The 20130-nt window shown below is 41.3% G+C and overlaps 1 pseudogene; it reads right to left on the reverse strand.

Moving 5' to 3' along the window:
• Window positions 1-12492: 12492 nt before the first annotated feature.
• Window positions 12493-14685, reverse strand: LOC133242687 (melanoma-associated antigen B17-like; annotated as a pseudogene).
• Window positions 14686-20130: the final 5445 nt, after the last annotated feature.

The raw sequence follows: 20130 nt of genomic DNA on the forward strand, positions 1-20130 counted from the left end.
TTGTCACATAGCACCAGGCTGAGCTCCCTGTATTATATAGCAGTTTCCCACTAGCTGTCTATTGTACACTTGGTACAGTATTTTTGTCAGTGCCACTCACAATTCATTCCACCCTGTCCTTCCCTTGCTGTGTCCACATGACCATTCTCTACATCTGTGTCACTATTCCTGCCCTTCAAATAGGTTTATAAGTACCATTTTCTATTTTCCATGTGTATGCATTAATATGCACTCTTTTTCTGTTTTTGAGTTACTTCACTCTGTTTACAGGCTCTAAGTGCATCCACCTCACTACAAGTGACTTAAATTCATTCCTTTTTATGGCTAATATTTCACTGTATGGAGAAGGCAATGGTAACCCACTCCAGTACTCTGGCCTGGAAAATCCCATGGATGGAGGAGCCTGATAGGCCACAGTCCATGGGTTTGCGAGGAGTCGGACACGACTGAGCGACTTCACTTTCCCTTTTCACTTTCATGCATTGGAGAAGAAAATGGCAGCCCACTCCAGTGTTCTTTCCTGAAGGATCCCAAAGATGGGGGAGCCTGGTGGGCTGCCGTCTGTGGGGTCACACAGAGTTGGACACGACTGAAGCGACTTAGCAGCATCAGCAGCATTCCATTGTATATGTCTACCACAACTTCTTTATCCATTCATCTCTCAGTTGAAATCTAGGTTGTTTCCATGTCCTGGCTATTGTAAATAGTGCTGCAATGAACTTTGGATACAGGTTTCTTTAGAGTTATTCCTTTCTCAGTGTATATGCACAGTATTTCTATTGCTGGGTTATATGATAGCTTTAATCCTTGTTTTTAAAGGAATCTCCCTACTGTTCTGCATCGTGGCTATATCAATTTCCATTTCCACCAACAGTGGAACAGAGTTCCCTTTTCTCTAAGCTCTCTGTAGCATTTACTGCTTGTACAATTTTTGATGATGGTCATTCTGACCATTATGAGATGACACCTTAGTGTAATTTTGATTTGCATTTCTCTCATCATGAGCAGTGTTGTGCATCTTTCCATGTGTTTGTTGACCCTTTGTATTTCTTTTTTAAAAGAACAGATTGAGAATTAGAAAAATTTCAGCAGATAGTATAGACAGTTCCCATACAGCCACTCTTCCTACATTTGGTATCTTCTATTATTAACATCTTGTATTGGTTCAATGGATACAAGTTCATTTTCACAATTGATCTACTAATATCAATACGTTATTATTAACTATTGTCCATTGTTTGCAATACATTTTACTTTATGTGTTTTACAGTTCTTTAGTGTTTGACAAATGCGTATTTTGTACTCAGCCAACACGGTGTCATGCAGAGGAGTTTGAATCCCCCATGGATCTCCCATGCTCCACCTGTCCATCCCTCACTTGGAAGCCCTGACAACTACTGAACTTTTTACTCTTTCTAAAGGTTTGCGTTTTCCAGAATGTAATATTTATGGCAACATACAGCGTGTAGGCTTTTTATATTGGCTCCTTCAGCTAATCAATATACATTGAATTGTCTCTATATCTTTTTACGGTTTGAAATGTTTTCTTCCAGGACTGAATAGCATTCCATGTAGTTTACCATAGTTTGTTTACACACTCATCTACTGAAGGTCATCTTTGGTGATTTCAGTTTTTGGCAGCTATGAATTTGTCTGCTGTTAACATTTGTTTGAAGGTTTTTGGATGCGCATAGGTTTTTGGCTTTTATGAGTAAATACCTTAATTTTGATTTGCTAGATCATATGATAAGACTATGTTTAGTTTAAAAGAAATTGCCAGAGAGTTTCCAAATTATTTGCATCAGTGCATTATCTATTTTTTTTAATTTAAATGTATTTATTTTAATTGGAGTCTAATTACTTTACAATATTGTATTGGTTTTGCCATACATCAACATGAATCTGCCACGGGTGTACACGTGTTCCCCATCCTGCACCCCCTCCCACCTCCCTCCCTGTACCATCCCTCTGGGTCATCTCAGTGCAGCAGTGAGTTAGAATTCCTATTCGTCCACATCCTTGCCAGCATTTAGTATCGAGAGGTGTTTGTTTTTGTTAGCCCTATTAGTAGGTATCTCGTTGTTGTTTTCATCTGAAATTCCCTGAAGACATGGGAAATAGATCATCTTTTCATATGCTGTTTACCATCTGTTTATATTCTTCGGTGAGATGTCTATTCAATACTTTTAAGCATTTTTAAATTGACTTCATTATTTTCCTATTGTTGAGTTTTAAGCGTTCGTTGTGTATTTTTGCTACATGTTTATTATCAGATATGTGTCTTACAATTCTTTCTTCACATTTTGCGACTTAGCTTTTCATTCTCATAATAATATCTTGGTGTGAAATTTTTTTTCTCTTAATTTCTTTTTCTGGTTTTGAAATTAAAATGTAATTCTGGTCTCATGGAAGGAATGAGGAACGGTGCCCTTTGTTTGTTGTTTCTGGAATACATTTTAGAGAATTATTATTACTTCTTCCTTAAATTTTTGTTAGATTTCATCAGTGGAATCATCTGGGCCTGTTGCTGTCTTAATTGGAAGCTTATTACTTATAGATTAAATTTATATAATAGATGCAGACCTTATCAATTCATCAGTTTTACTTGCAAAATTTTGATAAATTATATCCTCCAGAAATTTCTCAATTTAATCTTTATATTTGTAGGCATAGAGTTGTTTATAATATTCATTTATTGTCCTTTTAATGTCCGTGATATCAGTAGTCATGGCCCTTCTTTCATTTCCACTGTTTGCAATTTAATTTGTGTGTTCTCGGTTTTCTTGATTAGTTTGCTGAGAATTTCATTCCTTATTGTTTCAGAGAAACAGCTTCTGGTTTTGTTGTTTTTGTCTATTGTCTTCCTTTTTCCAGTGCTGTAGATTGCTTCTTTATTTCTTTTTCCTTTGCTTCTTTCCTTTTTTCACAAGTTTACTAAGAATGTTGATTATGAATTTTAAGGTTTCTTTTACAGGTGTTCAATATATATATATATATATATATATATATATATATATATATATATATATATATATATATACATACAGATTTTGCTATATGCCACAGCTTCTGATAAATTGTAATTTTGTTTTCATTTAGTTGAAAATATTTTAAAATTTCTCATTAGATTTTCTCTTTGACCCGAGTGTTATTTAGAAATATATTGTTTAATCTCCAAGTACTGTCAATTTTACTGTTTTTTATTGTCAGTATCTAGTTTCTTTCCATCACAGTGTGATAACATTCTTTGTATGATTTCTGTTCTTTCAAGTTTGATGATGTGAGTTTTACAGCATAGCATGTGATCTACCTTGATGTATGTTCCATGTGAATTTGAAAACAGTGTGTTTTCTGCTGTTGTTAAGTATTCTATAAACGTCATTTAGATCTAGTTAATTATTGGTGCTTTTTAGGTCAGCTACACCTTACTGATTTCCTGCCTATTAAGTCTGTCAATTCCTAAAGGACATATGTTTGCGTCTCCTGGTATAAGAGTATGTCTGCATCATCAATGTTTGCCTTGTCTATTTTAGGGTAGTTTTTTTTTTTTTTCTTCTTTTGGTCCATACACATTATGGGTTCCTGTAATTTCTTTGAGAACTGACCACTTAATCATTAAGTAATGCCAATCTTTGTTCCTGACTTTCTTGTTCTGAGTACTTCTTTCTCTGAAGGAAATTTAGGTAATCCAACTTTTTTTCACTTATAGTAGCACAGTATCTCACAGTAGTGTGTGAGTACTTATAATAGCACAGTATTGCACTCATCTTACATGCTAGTACAGTAATGCTCAAAATTCTCCAAGCCAGGCTTCAACAATATGTGAACTGTGAACTTCCTGATGTTCAAGCTGCTTTTAGAAAAGGCAGAGGAACCAGAGATCAAATTGCCAACATCCGCTGGATCATGGAAAAAGCAAGAGAGTTCCAGAAAAACATCTATTTTTGCTTTATTGACTATGCCAAAGCCTTTGACTGTGTGGATCACAATCAACTGTGGAAAATTCTGAAATAGATGAGAAATCTGTATGCAGGTCAGGAAGCAACAGTTAGAACTAGACATGGAACAACAGACTGGTTGCAAATAGGAAAAGGAGTACGTGAAGGCTGTATTTTGTCACCCTGTTTATTTAACTTATATGCAGAGTACATCATGAGAAACGCTGGACTGGAAGAAACACAAGCTGGAATCAAGATTGCCAAGAGAAATATCAATAACCTCAGATATGCAGATGACACCACCCTTATGGCAGAAAGTGAAGAGGAACTCAAAAGCCTCTTGATGAAAGTGAAAGAAGAGAGTGAAAAAGTTGGCTTAAAGCTCAGCATTCAGAAAACGAAGATCATGGCATCTGGTCCCATCACTTCATGGGAAATAGATGGGGAAACAGTGGCAGACTTTATTTTTCTGGGCTCCAAAATCACTGCAGATGTTGACTCCAGCCATGAAATTAAAAGACTCTTACTCCTTGGAAGGAAAGTTATGACCAAAGTAGATAGCATATTCAAAAGCAGAGACATTACTTTGCCAACAAAGGTTCATCTAGTCAAGGCTATGGTTTATCCTGTGGTCATGTATGGATGTGAGAGTTGGACTGTGAAGAAAGCTGAGTGCTGAAGAATTGATGCCTTTGAACTGTGGTGTTGGAGAAGACTCTTGAGAGTCCCTTGGACTGCATGGAGATCCAACCAGTCCATTCTGAAGGAGATCAGCCCTGGGATTTCTTTGGAAGGAATGATGCTAAAGCTGAAACTCCAGTACTTTGGCCACCTGAAGCGAAGAGTTGACTCATTGGAAAAGACTCTGATGCTGGGAGGGATTGGGGGCAAGAGGAGAAGGGGACGACAGAGGACGAGATGGCTGGATGGCATCTCTGACTCAATGGACATGAGTCTCAGTGAACTCTGGGAGTTGGTGATGGACAGGGAGGCCTAGCGTGCTGTGATTCATGGGGTCGCAAAGAGTCAGACACGACTGAGCAACTGATCTGATCTGAGCACAGTGTCGGAGAAGGCAATGGCACCCCACTCCAGTACTCTTGCCTGGAAAATCCAATGGACGGAAGAGGCTGGTAGGCTGCCGTCCATGGGGTCGCTAAGAGTCACACATGACTGAAGTGATTTCACTTTCACTTTTCAGTTTCATGCATTGAAGAAGGAAATGGCAACCCACTCCAGTGTTCTTGCCTGGAGAATCCCAGGGATGGGGGAGCCTGGTGGGCTGCCATCTATGGGTTCACAAAGAGTCGGACAGGACTGAAGTGACTTAACAGAAGCAGCAGCAGCTTTAGTCGTAGTGATGCTTCCTAAGGCCCGCATTGCATTCCAGTATGTTTGGCTCTAAGTGAGTGATCATAACATCATGATTATCTGGGTCATTTAGATTTTTTTGGTATAGTTCTTCTGTGTATTTTTTCCACCTCTTCTTAGTATCTTCTGCTTGTGTTAGGTCCATACCATTTCTGTCCTTCATTGTGCGCATCTTTGCATGAAATGTTTCCTTGGTATCTCTAATTCTCTTGAAGAGATCTCTAGTCTTTCTCATTCTGTTGTTTTCAGCTATTTCTTTACATTGATCACTGAGGAAAGATTTCTTATCTCTCCTTGCTCTTCTTTGGAACTCTGCATTCAAATGGGTTTATGTTTCCTTTTCTCCTTTGCTTTTCACTTCTCTTCTTTTCACAGCTAAGTGTAAGCTTAGCTTACACTGTCTAAGTTTCTCAGACAGCCATTTTGCTTTTTTGTATTTCTTTTTCTTGGGGATGATGTTGCTCCCTCTCTCCTGTACAATGTCATGAACCTCTGTCCATAGTTCTTGAGGCACCCTGTCTATTGGATCTAATCCCTTAAATCTATTTCTCATTTTCACTGTATAATTGTAAGGGATTCGATTTAGGTCATACATGAATGGTCTAGTGCTTTCCCCAACTTTCTTTCAAGTAGGGTAAATTGGTTTCAGAGTAAATTGGAAGTGGTCAAACAGGAGATGGCAAGAGTGAACATTGACATTTTTGGAATCAGTGAACTAAAATGGTCTGGAATGGGTGCATTTAATCCAAATGACCATTATGCCTACTACTGTGGGCAAGAATCTTTTAGAAGAAATGGAGTAGCCATCATAGTCAACAAGAGTCTGAAATGCAGTACTTGGTCCAATCTCAAAAATTACAAAATGATCTCCATTCGTTTTCAATGAAAACCATTCAATATCACAGTAATCCAAGTCCATGTCCCAACCATTAATGCTTAAGAAGCTGATGTTGAACAGTTCTATGAAGACCTACAAGACCTTCTAGAACTAACACCCAAAAAAGATGTCCTCTTCATCACAGGGGACTGGAATGCAAAAGTAGGAAGTCAAGAGATACCTGGTGTAACAGGCAAATTTGGCGTTGGATTACCAAACTGAAGCAGGGTACAGGCTAACAGACTTTTGCCAAGAGAATACACTAGGCAGAGCAAACACCTTCCAAGAACACAAGAGAAGGCTGTACACATGGACATTACCAGATGGTCAATATGGAAATCAGATTGATTATATTCTTTGTAGCCAAAGATGGAGAAGCTTTATGTAGTCAGCAAAAATAAGACCAGGAGCTGACTGTGGCTCAGATCATGAACTCCTTATTGTCAAATTCTGACCTAAATTGAAGGAACCAGGGAAAACCACTACACCATTCAGCTATGACCTAAATCAAATCCATTATGATTATACAATGAAAGTGACAAATAGTTTCAAGGGATTATATCTGATAGACAGAGTGCCTGAACTACTATGGACAGAGGTTCATGACATTGTACAGGAGGCATTGATCAAGATCATCGCCAAGAAAAAGAAATGCAAAAAGGCAAAATGGCTGTCTGAGGATGCCTTTAAAATATCTGAGAAAAGAAGAGAAGCAAAAGGCAAAGGAGAAAAGGAAAGATATACCCATTTGAATGCAGAGTTCCAAAGAATAGCAAGCAGAGATAAGAAAGCCTTCCTCAGTGATCAGTGCAAAGAAATAGAGGAACACAACAGAATGGGAAAGACTAGAGATCTCTTCAAGAAAATTAGAGATACCAGGAGAATATTTCATGCAAAGATGGGCACAATAAAGGAAGAAATGGTATGGACCTAAGAGAAGCAGAAGATGTTAAGCAGTGGTGGCAAAAAAAAACTTTAAAAGAACTATACAAAAAAGATCTTCATGACCCAGATAATCATGATGATGTGATCACTCACCTAGAGCCAAACATCCTGGAATGCGAAGTCAAGTGGGCCTTAGGAAGCATCACTATGGATAAAGCTAGTGGAGGTGAGGGAATTCCAGTTGAACTATTTCAAATCCTAAAAAATGATGCTGTGAAAGTGCACACTCAATATGATGTCAGCAAATTTGGAAAACTCAGCTGTGGCCACAGGACTGGAAGTGGCGAGTTTTTATTCCAATCCCAAAGAGAGGCAATGTCAAAGAATGCTCAAACTACCACACAATTGCACTCATCTCACACGCTAGTAAATTAATGCTCAAAATTTTCCAAGCCAGGCTTCAACAGTATGGGAACCGCAAACTTCCACATGTTCAAGGTGAATTGAGAAAATGAAGAGGAACCAGAGATCAAATTGCCAAAGTTTAGTGGATCATAGAAAAAGCATGAGAGTTGGAGAAAAACATCTGCTTCTGCTTTATTGACAATGACAAAGCCTTTGACAGTGTGGATCACAATGAACTGTGGAAAATTCTTAAAGAGATGGGAATACCAGACCACCTTACCTGCCTCCTGAGAAACCATATGCAGGTTAAGAAGCAACAGTTAGAACTGGACATGGAACAACAGACTGGTTCCAAATAGGGAAAAGAGTACGTCAAAGCTGTACTTACTTGTCCCCCTGCTTATTTAGCTTCTATGCATCGTACATCACGCGAAATTGTAGGCTGGATGAAGCACTAGTTGGAATCAAGATTGCTGGGTGAAATATCAATAACATCAGACACATATATGACACCACCCTTATGGAAGAAAATGAAGAAGAACTAAAGAGCCTCTTGATAAAAGTGAAAGAGGAGAGTGAAAAGGTTGGCTTAAAACTCAACATTTAAAAAAGTAATATCATGGATGGCACCAGGTCAGATCACTTCATGGAAAATAGATGGGGAAATAATGGAAACAGTGACAGACTTTTTTGGGGGGGCTCCAAAATCACTGTAGATGGTGACTACAGCCATCAAAATTTAAAAGACACTTGTTCCCTGGAAGAAATGCCATGACTAACCTAGACAGCATGTTAGAAAGCAGAGACATTTCCTTGCCAAGAAAGGTCTGGCTACTCAAAGCTATGGTTTTTCCAGTAGTCATAAGTTGGACTATAAAGTAAGATGAAAGCTGAAGAATTGATGCTTTTTAACTGTGGTGTTGAAGAAGACTCTTGTGAGTCCTTGAACTGCAAGGAGATCAAACCAGTCAGTCCTGAACGAAGTCAATCCTCAATAGCTGAAGCTGAAACTCCAATACTTTGGCCACCTGATGCGAAGAACTGACTCAGTGGAAAAGACCCTGATGGTGGGAAATATAGAAGGCAGGAAGAGATGGGGCCAACAGAGAATGAGATGTTTGGATGGCATTACTTTTTTTTTTTCTTCCAATTTTATTTTATTTTTAAACTTTACATAATTGTATTAGTTTTGCCAAATATCCAAATGAATCCGCCACAGGTATACATGTGTTCCCCATCCCGAACCCTCCTCCCTCCTCCCTCCCCATACCATCCCTCTGGGCCGTCCCAGTGCACCAGCCCCAAGCATCCAGCATCATGTATCGAACCTGGACTGGCAACTCGTTTCCTACATGATATTTTACATGTTTCATTGCCATTCTCCCAAATCTTCCCACCCTCTCCCTCTCCCACAGAGTCCATAAGACTGTTCTATACATCAGTGTCTCTTTTGCTGTCTCGTACACCGGGTTATTGTTACCATCTTTCTAAATTCCATATATATGCGTTAGAATACTGTATTTATGTTTTTCCTTCTGGCTTACTTCACTCTGTATAATAGGCTCCAGTTTCATCCACCTCATTAGAACTGATTCAAATGTATTCTTTTTAATGGCTGAGTAATACTCCATTGTGTATATGTACCACAGCTTTCTTATCCATTCATCTGCTGATGGACATCTAGGTTGCTTCCATGTCTTGGCTATTATAAACAGTGCTGCGATGAACATTGGGGTACACGTGTCTCTTTCCCTTCTGGTTTCCTCAGTGTGTATGCCCAGCAGTGGGGTTGCTGGATCATAAGGCAGTTCTATTTCCAGTTTTTTAAGGAATCTCCACACTGTTCTCCATAGTGGCTGTACTAGTTTGCATTCCCACCAACAGTGTAAGAGGGTTCCCTTTTCTCCACACCCTCTCCAGCATTTATTATTTGTAGACTTTTGGATCGCAGCCATTCTGACTGGTGTGAAATGGTACCTCATAGTGGTTTTGATTTGCATTTCTCTGATAATGAGTGATGTTGAGCATCTTTTCATGTGTTTGTTAGCCATCTGTATGTCTTTTTTGGAGAAATGTCTATTTAGTTCTTTGGCCCATTTTTTGATTGGGTCGTTTATTTTTCTGGAGTTGAGCTGTAGGAGTTGTTTGTATATTTTTGAGATTAGTTGTTTGTCGGTTGCTTCATTTGCTATTATTTTCTCCCATTCTGAAGGCTGTCTTTTCACCTTGCTAATAGTTTCCTTTGATGTGCAGAAGCTTTTAAGGTTAATTAATTAAATGGATGTGAGTTTGAGAAAGTCCAGGAGTGAGTGGGTGATGGACAGGGAAGCCTGGCATGCTGCAGTCCATGGGGTCGCAAAGAGACAGGCACAACTGAGCAACTGAACTGAACTGATGGCTGGCTCTACCAGTTCTCACTCAGGCTCCTCGTTTGACTCCTGGGAAGACCTGTATATCCTCTGTCTTCACTATTACTGTCCACACTTTTCTGTCACCCTGAGGGGGATTGACAGTTGCCTCCGCTCAGCCTGACATCTATCCAAGTGTCTGCCAGTACTGACAGCAGGGACAGACTGTGGTTGCCCCATTGTTATGGTTTTCATGTTCCCCTGCATCCTCTGGTCCTCTCCCTAATGACTAGACCACCCGGAAATTTCCCCTATGCCATGTCAGCCCACCCTATATGTAAGCCCATAGTACCCTCAGTACCCAGGTGTAGAAGTCAGAGTAGGCCATGTTTACCCACAGGTGTTTTGGGGGGCTTCTGGGAACTAACAGCAGAGGGCAGGATGCTCTGGCCTCGGACAGTGACCTTGAGAGTACTGTCTCTCTCAGGGTTTGGGCCTCTTCCCCATATCGACCGGAGTCCTCCCAAGCTGGAAGCAAGTGGGTGACACATCTGACTACCTCTGCCTGGGGCTCCCAGAGCTTAAACGGTGCTGGGGCTGTGTGTCCCTTTCTCCTTTGGGTTGGGGTTCCCCTCGGTCCTCTCTCCAGGTCCTCACACTGATTTCCAATGGCCTAGGGAAGCCTGTTTTCTCATGCTATAGCCTTGAATTTCCTGAGACCACCTCAGAGGATGTGAAGGCTCCCTCGTGGGCATGCCTGCCTGTGGTCACTCATGGCTGACCCTAGGGGAGGGATTCTGTGGTGTCCCCACTTTTATAATGTGAGTGGGTCCCTTAGTCCTCATGGTCCTCTGCTTGACTCTTGGCCTGACCTGGAATTTCTCCTGAGGCTGCCCCCTGAGCCCAAGTTCCTCACCTCCTGAGATGGTCTAAATGTGTGGGGTGCATCATGCCGGCATTCCCTAATTTTCCAGAGGGAGGTGTCGAGTGGTAGGGCTGTGTTCTAAGTGCAGTCCCTATATCCTCATTTGGAGTCACTAGTTTTCTATTCTGTACTGAGTGAGGCTTCTCCCAGTAGACCAAGGTTGTCACCTCCCTGACACCACTCCCAGTGGAAAGGGGCACTTCAGCCAGAAAGCTTTGTCCTGGACCATGTATGGCTGACATCAGGGGTGGGTCTCCAAAGTCTCCTCTGTTCTGGGCTTAAGTAATCCTCTAGCCCCTCGTTCAGGGACCTCTTCCTAACTCCTGACTGGACTCAGACTGCACCCTCCACTCATCCGAGGCTGTGTTCCTCAGAACCAAGGCATTACTTTCTTGGAAGTTCTGGATTGGAAGACAGGATGAGCCAGATGTGTGCAAAGCTATTGGGGTCTTCTGAGGAGCAGAACATTATAGGGCTCCACTCTTCTGGAGTCAGTGGTCCTCAGTCATAGCTCAGGTTTCTTACCTTAACTTCCAGTAGCATAGGGTTAGGGTAAATCCTATCCTGCATGAATGCTGGAATGCATGTACTACATATAAAGCAGTGGCATAGTCTTTAATAAGTATTGGTCTGTAATAACTGCAAGTTATGATTATTATAAACCCCTGAAATACCACCTACCCATCTGAGTTTATTTTTAATCTGTGAAGATAGCAGAGAATATGCAGTGAATTAGGACAAAAGAAACAAATATTATTAAATTAGCTAAATAAGTCAAAGTATTTTTTCTTTTTACTAATAGAAAGTTTAAAAGAAATAAGGTAAACAACAACTTAAAGACGTTTTTCCTCCACTTCTTTTTGTTTCTCAGTATTTTCTGTGGTCGTCTATTGCATTACCATCAAAATCTCTCCCTCAGTGCCCTGTTACCTACTTCCAGATCATGGAGACAGTAAGGATGGTTTGTGAATCTCTTTTACATCTACCGAAACTGTAACTTTAAAACTCTTAAAACAGCAATAAATGTAACAGCAATATCATTACCCAATTAATATTCTGAACAAAAACAAACTTAGAAGTTAAAACATTTGGAGAAAAGGAAATAAATAATGTGTAGAAGTTAGTCATGTAAAACAGTAATGAGATCTAAACTTGGTTTGCTTCACCCCTACTACCTTTCACTCTTTAGAAGCTTGACTACTCTTCAAGAAAATTCTGTTCCAAAGTCATGGTACCTTGTTTGGATTGTGAACAATATTCAATACTTCCAATGTTTTTTACAAATACCCAGACTGTGGCTTTCAAAAGTTTAAAACAGCAAAGACCTATGATTTATATGATCCATACATTTGTATTCTGAAGCACAATAAACCTTATCAAAAGTAGTAACATTACAAAATACTTACCACCTCCCTCATCTCTTTACCCATCTACTTTAAATCATCTTTCACTAGATATTTCTCCTATGGATAAAGGGGGAAAGATACGTATTTTGTTAAAATGAACTGCAGGTAAACTCCCTTACTACCTAAAACTGTAGGAACACATAGGTATTGTTCCCTCCACCCCTACTACTCTGCACTATTTAGGAGCTAGATTGCTCTGTTCCAACACAAAGGGAACAAAGTGCCCTGGCCTCCCTCCTTAGATGTGGGAGGAGCTGCAGGACTTGGCCCTGGGAGGGGCACTGGCCTCAGCCATAGCTGGATCCTGCATCGCAACTCTCAGCCCTGCTCTCTCTGCCTAATCTCTCAGAGCCTCATCATAGAGGTCTGGGAAGGAACTAGGGACCGTATCATGGATCTCGGCCAGAAACTCTAGCACTTTCATCTTACTGGTCTCAGCACAAGCTCTTGGGCCCCACAGGAACTCATAGTGTGGATGATCACTATTGGGCACCTGGAGGTACTTCAGGTACTTCTTCTGCACCAGCTCTTTGGTGATGAGCCTTCTGGGCTCCCCAAAGATCAGGTGCTTCCTCCCAGCATAGACCCCCAACACACTGAGGAATTCCCAGACCTCCTCCTCGGTGGCCCGGTTCCCCTTCATGAAGATGAACCCCAGGAGCACCATGAGACCAGACTTGGGCAGCCGCTACTCATCACTCGGACCTCCATGACCCCCGAGACTGAGCTTGCTGATGAGGACATAGATGTTCCTGCTGTGGTCCACTTCCTTCAGCTCCAGGCCAAACACCAGCTCCATGTACTCAGAGGCTCTCCTGAGGATCTCAGGGAAGTGCTGCATGTACTTCCTGTTGATGACTGTCAGCAGGGTGTTCTGCCTGATGGGCTCCTTCTTGCCGTACTTCTCCAGCAGGAACTCCACCAGCATGCTGGCCTTCCTGGTCAGAGGATCATTGTGAATGCCCTGAGTGGCCAGGGCTGCCTGGGAGGCACCTGCACTTTCTTCCTCTGGGCCCTGGGCTCCTTCATCAGATCCTGCACAGGAAGCCCCTGCATCAGGAGAGCTAGTGGCCAAGGCTCCCTGAAGCTTCTGGCTTTTGCCAGCAGCAGGGGAGCTCGGGGGAGAACCCTGAGGGCCAGAAGAGGGGGAGGAGGGGCACTCCTCTTCTGCAGCTGCAGCAGCACTGGTCTTAGCCTCCTGGGGACACTGAGTGTCCCTCCGGACCTGGTGGCATTTCACAGGGGCATGGTATTTATTGTTGTGCCTCTGAGGCGTGACGACACAGGTCTCGGACGGCAGGTGGGCGTGCAGGCAGGAAGGCCGGCACCAAGGGCACCTAGAGTAAAGACAAGAAGATTCCGTGAGCACCTTCACCCGGGAGAGTCCTCCCTGGCTTGAACCAACGCTGCCTCTGAGGGGTCTTTCAGGCCAGTGCTCTAGAACCACAGGGCTCCTGTTCTCCTGGTGAGCCTATCCCCTAAGACCCCTGAGGAGGATATGAGAGTGAGCACTGGGGCACAGCCAGACAGCCCTGCCTGGGTGTTAGAGGGGGGCCTGTCGGGGCTGGCAGGTTCTCTCAGCCCACATTTAGAATCAGGATGAAAATTGGGACAAGACTCCCCCATATCCGAACCCCACCCCCACCACTCCGCACATACCCTGTTCCCTCTCCTGCTCTGAAGTTGACACTGCCTCCTTTGTTGTCACCCCAGAGGAAGAGAGGAGGGAGTGCTCAGCCCTCCACCAAAGGATCCCGGGATCTGCCCTTCTGATGTCTGGCGGCTGCCCCTTTATGATCACACTCTAACTTCCCCTCTCAGACTGCAGCTCCCCTTCCCTGTTTGGCCTGGAGGAAATGCTGAGCACAGGGGAGGGTCCTGAGTGGTCCATGTGATGGAAAGGATGGTCGTCACCCTGACTCCTCCCGAGCCTGACATCCTCCCTCTGCTGACTGGCTGCCAGCTCCTCGGACCGTGGTCCCCTCCTCGCTGTGTCCCGTGTCCTCGATCACAGTAAGGGAGCCCCTAATTCTTTAGAGCTGCCCAGGTGCTGCCCAGATGGTCTGCGTCTGAGTCTCAGTGGTTGGGGTGTTATGTGTAGCCACCGTTCTGGGGCATGGAGAACCTCAGTCCCCCCGAATGTCCCACCTTTACTCCACAGGGCTCGTGGCTCTCACTCTATTGAGAAGAGCCAGAGTCCAGCAGAGCCTGACTGAGGCATTCTTCCCCGACACACACTAGGGGTTAGCGGATGGTCTTGTGGCCTAAGAACTAGGATGGATCCTCTGGTCTGAGAGCAGGGGCAGGGTGGCAGGAGGTTGTGCCGTTCCCTCTTTTTGGCTGGAAAAGGGGTTAGGGGTGCAGAGATGTGTCCCCGCACTAGTAACTCACGTCACCTCCAACTTTGACAACTAATGAGAATTGGGACTCCTCTGTCTGGTCACCATCCACAGCAGCTCTCAAAGAAAACGGCACTCTCAAAGATGGCATCGCACTCCAGCGTGTTTAGGAAGATGTCACTTCCTGTCATGTGCATCTGGGCTCCAGGAGGACACCAGGGGCGGGGCCTGGGTGGGTGGGGTTCCAGGGGAGTTTGCTGCAGCAAACTTCCATGGGAGTTTTCCTTGACTCTTAAGGAGGTCCTGGAATGTCACTGTGATGAGCTCAGTCAACTGGCCTCACTCCATGCCTCTCACGTCTGTCAGCAACCCCGGGAGAGAGTATTTAGGAGTCCGAGCCTACAAGCCTTCGTGGAGCTCTGGAGACTGACAGCGAGGGCTCTCTGGGGCCCCTTCTTCTGTGCTGAGTGATGCTCTCTGTTCTTTGTGTCTTCCCTTGACCACTGTAGGTGCTGGGCTAGGGCCCATCTGCTGACCTGAGGACAAAGCCTCACATGGAAGACATCAAATCCCCAGAGTCCTGGTGTGACGTGCACGTACGTCTCATCTGGACACTTCTGCCTGATGCTTATCTGGACACTGCTGCCTGAGGCTTCCTGGAAATGGCTGAAGCAGGTAAGACGAGCTGAGAGTGAAAGATGGGAGACTGTCTTCTGTGGTGTGGAACCCCTCACATGTCACTCAGGATCTTCATATTGACTGCTAGCAAAACCTGGAAATCCTTCCCTTTCTGGCATGAATCCACCCCTGTACCCAACCATGCCCCACACAATCCCAGAAGAGTAAGTGAAGGAAGGGGATCCTTCGCCTGACAGTTCTCACTGTGGGCTCTTAGTTGACCACAGGGGCATTGCTCTTAAGTTCTGAGATGAATTTCTGTCCTTTTGTATAATTACTGTAATACTAGTCTTTCTCTTTTGGTCCCTGTGCAATAGTCTATTAAGGTGACCGTTGAAAAGGCACAGTTGTAATCCACTAACATTCCCTGGTGACTCAGGTGGTGAAGAATCCGCCTGCAATGTGGGAGACCTGGGTTCGATACCAGAGTTGGAAAGATCCCCAGGAGGAAGGCATGGAAACCCAATCCGGTATTCTTGCCTGGAGAATCAAAATGGCCACAGGAGCCTGTCAGGCTATAGTCCATGGGGTTGCAAAGTGTTGGACACAGCTGAGCAACTCAGCAAACACACAACAAAGTTTGTGCTGGTTTTTTAATGACCTCTGGGCCATACTGCTACATCCAACCCAAGCTTTGGTGCCCCATGGTCCTGGCATGGGGCTCTGAGATGCTGCCTCAGATACCCTCAGTGAAGCAGTAGAGATTCATGGTCCAAGGGCATACTTGAAGAATCAGGGGCTCAACTTTCAAGCCTCTTCCAGCTTATCTTGTTGTCTGCTTCCCTTGGAGGCTGCACACCTATGTCAGCCTCAGAGTACTCCCCAACCTGGGCACTCATATGGCCTAGTTCAATGGAGACCTATTGTCCATCAGGGATTATGTAATTTTGTGTTTTTGCTTTTGTTAATAGTTTTCTTTATTCCTTGTGTAAGTTTTCCATGTTTTTTTTTCTGGATCCAGGAAATAGCAGCCCATGGTTGATCGGGGTCTTAGCTGCTCTGGATATGGTATTAAATCTGTAAAGGAGTTAAGGAAAAGTGAGCCTTACAATATCTGCTCCTCCTGAATACACATAACATAGTATTTTGTTTGACACCTCTTTTTCCTAAGGCTCTCAGGGAATTTTTGTTGCTTCCATCTGGGCTGTATACATTGTTTAAGGTTTCTTTGTAGGTATATTTTTTATATGGTTGCTTTTGTTTATGTTGTACTTTCTATTACATGATCTGAGCAATTGTTGATTCTTCCAGAGCAGTCTCTTGACTTTGCTGTGTTGATCTTTTTATACCAGATGTCTGAAGTTCCTTATATTTGTCAATATTTTCTGTGCCTGTTCCCTAAGCATTTTAATTCGAGGATCAAGTTTTTACCATCATCTTCTGCTTTTCATTTTCCTGAATCTTATTTATTTGGCATTTTTGTATATAACTTGGTACTGGCTATGTGTTCTTATCCATAGATTTTTTTTCTATTTTTCAAATTAGTAGAGCTTTAAAAAATTGTTTTAATTGGAGGATAATTGCTTTATAATGTTGTGTTAGTTTCTGTTATACAACAGAATGAATCAGCTATAAGTATACATAGATCTTCTGCCTCATGAGCCTTTCTCTCACTCATTCATCTTACCCCTCTACGCTGTCACACAGCACCAGGCTGAGCTCCCTGCATTATATACAATTTTGCACTTGCTATCTGTGGTACACATGGTACTCTATATTTGTCAGTGCCACTCTCAATTCATTCCACCTCTCCTTCCCTTGCTGCATCCACTAACCATTCTCTACATCTGTGTCTCTATTCCTGCCCTGCAAATAGGTTCACAAGTACCATGTTCTATATTCCATGTTTATGCATGAATATACTCTCTTTTTCTTTTTCTGACTTACTTCACTCTGTGTAAAAGGCTCTAGGTGCATCCACCTCACTACAAGTAACTTAAATTCATTCCTTTTTATGGCTAATATTCAATTGTATACGTCTACCACAACTTCTTTATCCATTCATCTCTCAGTTGAAATATGGTTGTTTCCATGTCCTGGCTACTGTAAATAGTGCTGCAATGAACTTTGGATACAGGTGTCTTTACAGTTATTCCTTTCTCAGTGTATATGCACAGTATTTCTATTGCTGGGTTATATGATAGCTTTAATCCTAGTTTTTAAAGGAATCTCCCTACTGTTCTGCACAATGGCTATATCAGTTTCCATTCCCACCAACAGTGGAAGAGCTTGTACAATTTTTGATGATGGCCATTCTGACCATTATGAGGTGACACCTTAGTGTAATTTTGATTTGCATTTCTCTCATGATGAGCAGTGTTGTGCATCTTTTCATGTGTTTGTTGACCCTCTGTATTTCTTTTTTAAAAGAACAAATTGAGGATTAGAAAAACTTCAGCAGATAATATAGACAGTTCCCATACAGCCACTCTTCTTCCACTTGGTATCTTCTATTATTAACATCTTGTGTTGGTTCAATGGATATGAGTTCATTTGTCACAATTGATCTACTAATATCAATACGTTATTATTAACTATTGTTCATTGTTTACAACGTATTTTACTTCATGTGTTTTACAGTTCTTTAGTGTTTGACAAATGCATATTTTGTACTCAGCCAACATGGTGTGGTTCAGAGGAGCTTGAATCCCCCATGGATCTCACATGCTCCACCTGTCCATCCCTCAAAACCTCACTTGGAACCACTGACAACTACTGAACCTGTTACTCTTTTAAAGGTTTGCATTTTCCAGAATATAATATTGATGGCATCATACAGTATGTCAGCTTTTTATACTGGCTCTTTCTGCTAATCAATATATGTTGAAGTTTCTCTATATCTGTTTATGGTTTGAAACTTTTTTTTTTCAGGGCTGAATAGCTTTCCATCATGTAGATTACCATAGTTTCTTTACCCACTCATCTGCTGAAGGTCATCTTTGGTGATTTTTAGTTTTTGGCAACCATGAATTAGTCTGCTATTAAAATTTGTTTGAAGGTGTTTGGATGGGCATAAGGTTTTGACACTTTTGAGTAAATACCCTAGCATTCATTTGCTAGATCATATGATAAGACTATGTTTAGCTTAAAACAAATTGCCAGTTTCCAAAGTATTTGTATCACTGCATTCCTTTTAGCAATGAGTTAGAGTTCCTATTTGTCCACAATTTTGCCAGTATTTGATATCGTGAGGTGTTAATTTTTGCGTTAGCCCTATTATGGGTTGTTTTTTTATTGTTGTTTTGATCTGAAATTCCCTGAAGACATATGATGTAGATCATCTTTTCATATACTCTTTACCATCTGTTTATATTATTCAGTGAGAGGTCTATTCAGCACTTTTAGGCATTTTTACATTGACTTCCTTGTTTTCTTATTGTTGAGTTGTAAGTATTCTTTGTATGTTTTTGCTACATATTTAATTTCTGATATGTGTCCTACAATTCTTTCTTCCCAGTTTGTGACTTAGCTTTTCATTCTCTGAATACAATCCTTGTGTGATTTTTTTTCTATTAATTTCTTTTTCTGGTTTTGAAATTAAAATGTAAAGCTGGCCTCATGGAAAGAATGAAGAAGTGTTCCCTTTGCTTCTATTCTCTGAAATAGATTGTAGAGAACTGTTATCATCTCTTCTTTAAATTTTTGTTATATTTCATCAGTGGAATCATCTGGGCTTGTTGCTGTCTTTATTGGAAGCTTATTACCTATAGATTAAATTTCTTTAATAGAGGCAGACCTATTCAAACTATGTATTTTTCCTTTCAAAATTTTGGTTAGTTATATCCTCAAGCAATTTCTTAATTTAACTTTTATATTTGAAGGTACAAAGTTGTTTATGATATTCATTTATTATCCTTTTAATGTCCATCATATCAATCATCATGACTCTTCTTTCATTTCTACTATTCATAATTTAATTTGTGTTTTCTCTTTTTTTTTTCTTGATTAGGGTGCTGAGACTTACATCGTTTTTTTTTTTTTTTTTTTTTCTTTAGAGTTAAAGCTTCTGGTTTTGTTGTTTTTCTCTAGTCTTCTTTTTTCCAGTGTCATTAATTTCTGCTTTATTTCTTTTTCCTCTTTTTCCTTTCACAAGTTTACTAAGATGGAATGGTAAATTATTAATTTTAGGTTTTTCTAATATCGGCAATCAATGCTGTATATAGCTCTTTACAGATTTTGCTATATCCCACAACTTCTGATAAACTGTAATTTTGTTTTCAGTTAGTTGAAAATATTTCAAGACTTATTATTAGATTTTCTCTTTGGCCCACATGTTATTTAGAAGTATATTTTTTAATCTCCAAATACTCTCAGTGTTACTGCTATCATTTTGTTGTCAGTTTCTAGTTTATTTTGATCCCAGTGTGAGAGCACTCTTTATATCATTTCTATTCTTTTAAGTTTGATAATGTGAGTTTTATGGCATAGAATGTGATCTGTCTTTCTGTATGTTCCATGTGAATTTGAAAACAATGTGTTTTCTGCTGTTGTTAAGTATTCTATAAATGTCATTTAGATCTAGTTAATTGTTGGTGTTTTTCAGTTCAACTACACCTTACTGATTTTCTGCCTACTGAGTCTGACAATTCCTAAAAGACATATATTGACATCTCTAGGTGTAAGAGTATTTCTGCATCATCAATATTTGCCTTGTGTATTTTAACACAGTTTTTTTTGGTCCAAACACATTAAGGGTTGTTATGATTTCTTTGAGAATTGACCACTTAATCATTACATAATGCCTATCTTTACTCCTGACTTTCTTGTTCTAAATACTGCTTTGTTTGAAGTAAATTTAGGTAGTCCACCTTTTTTTCCCACTCATATTAGCATGGTATAGTTTTCTCCATCACATTATTTTTAATCTATTTTATCTTCAAATTTACAGTGGATTTCTTTTTTTTTTTTTATACACAGCATAAGGTTAGGTATATTTTTGTTGCTTCAATTCTTTTCAT

The sequence above is a fragment of the Bos javanicus genome, chromosome X (genome assembly GCF_032452875.1).
Source record: "Bos javanicus breed banteng chromosome X, ARS-OSU_banteng_1.0, whole genome shotgun sequence".
Classification (NCBI taxonomy): Eukaryota; Metazoa; Chordata; class Mammalia; order Artiodactyla; family Bovidae; genus Bos; species Bos javanicus.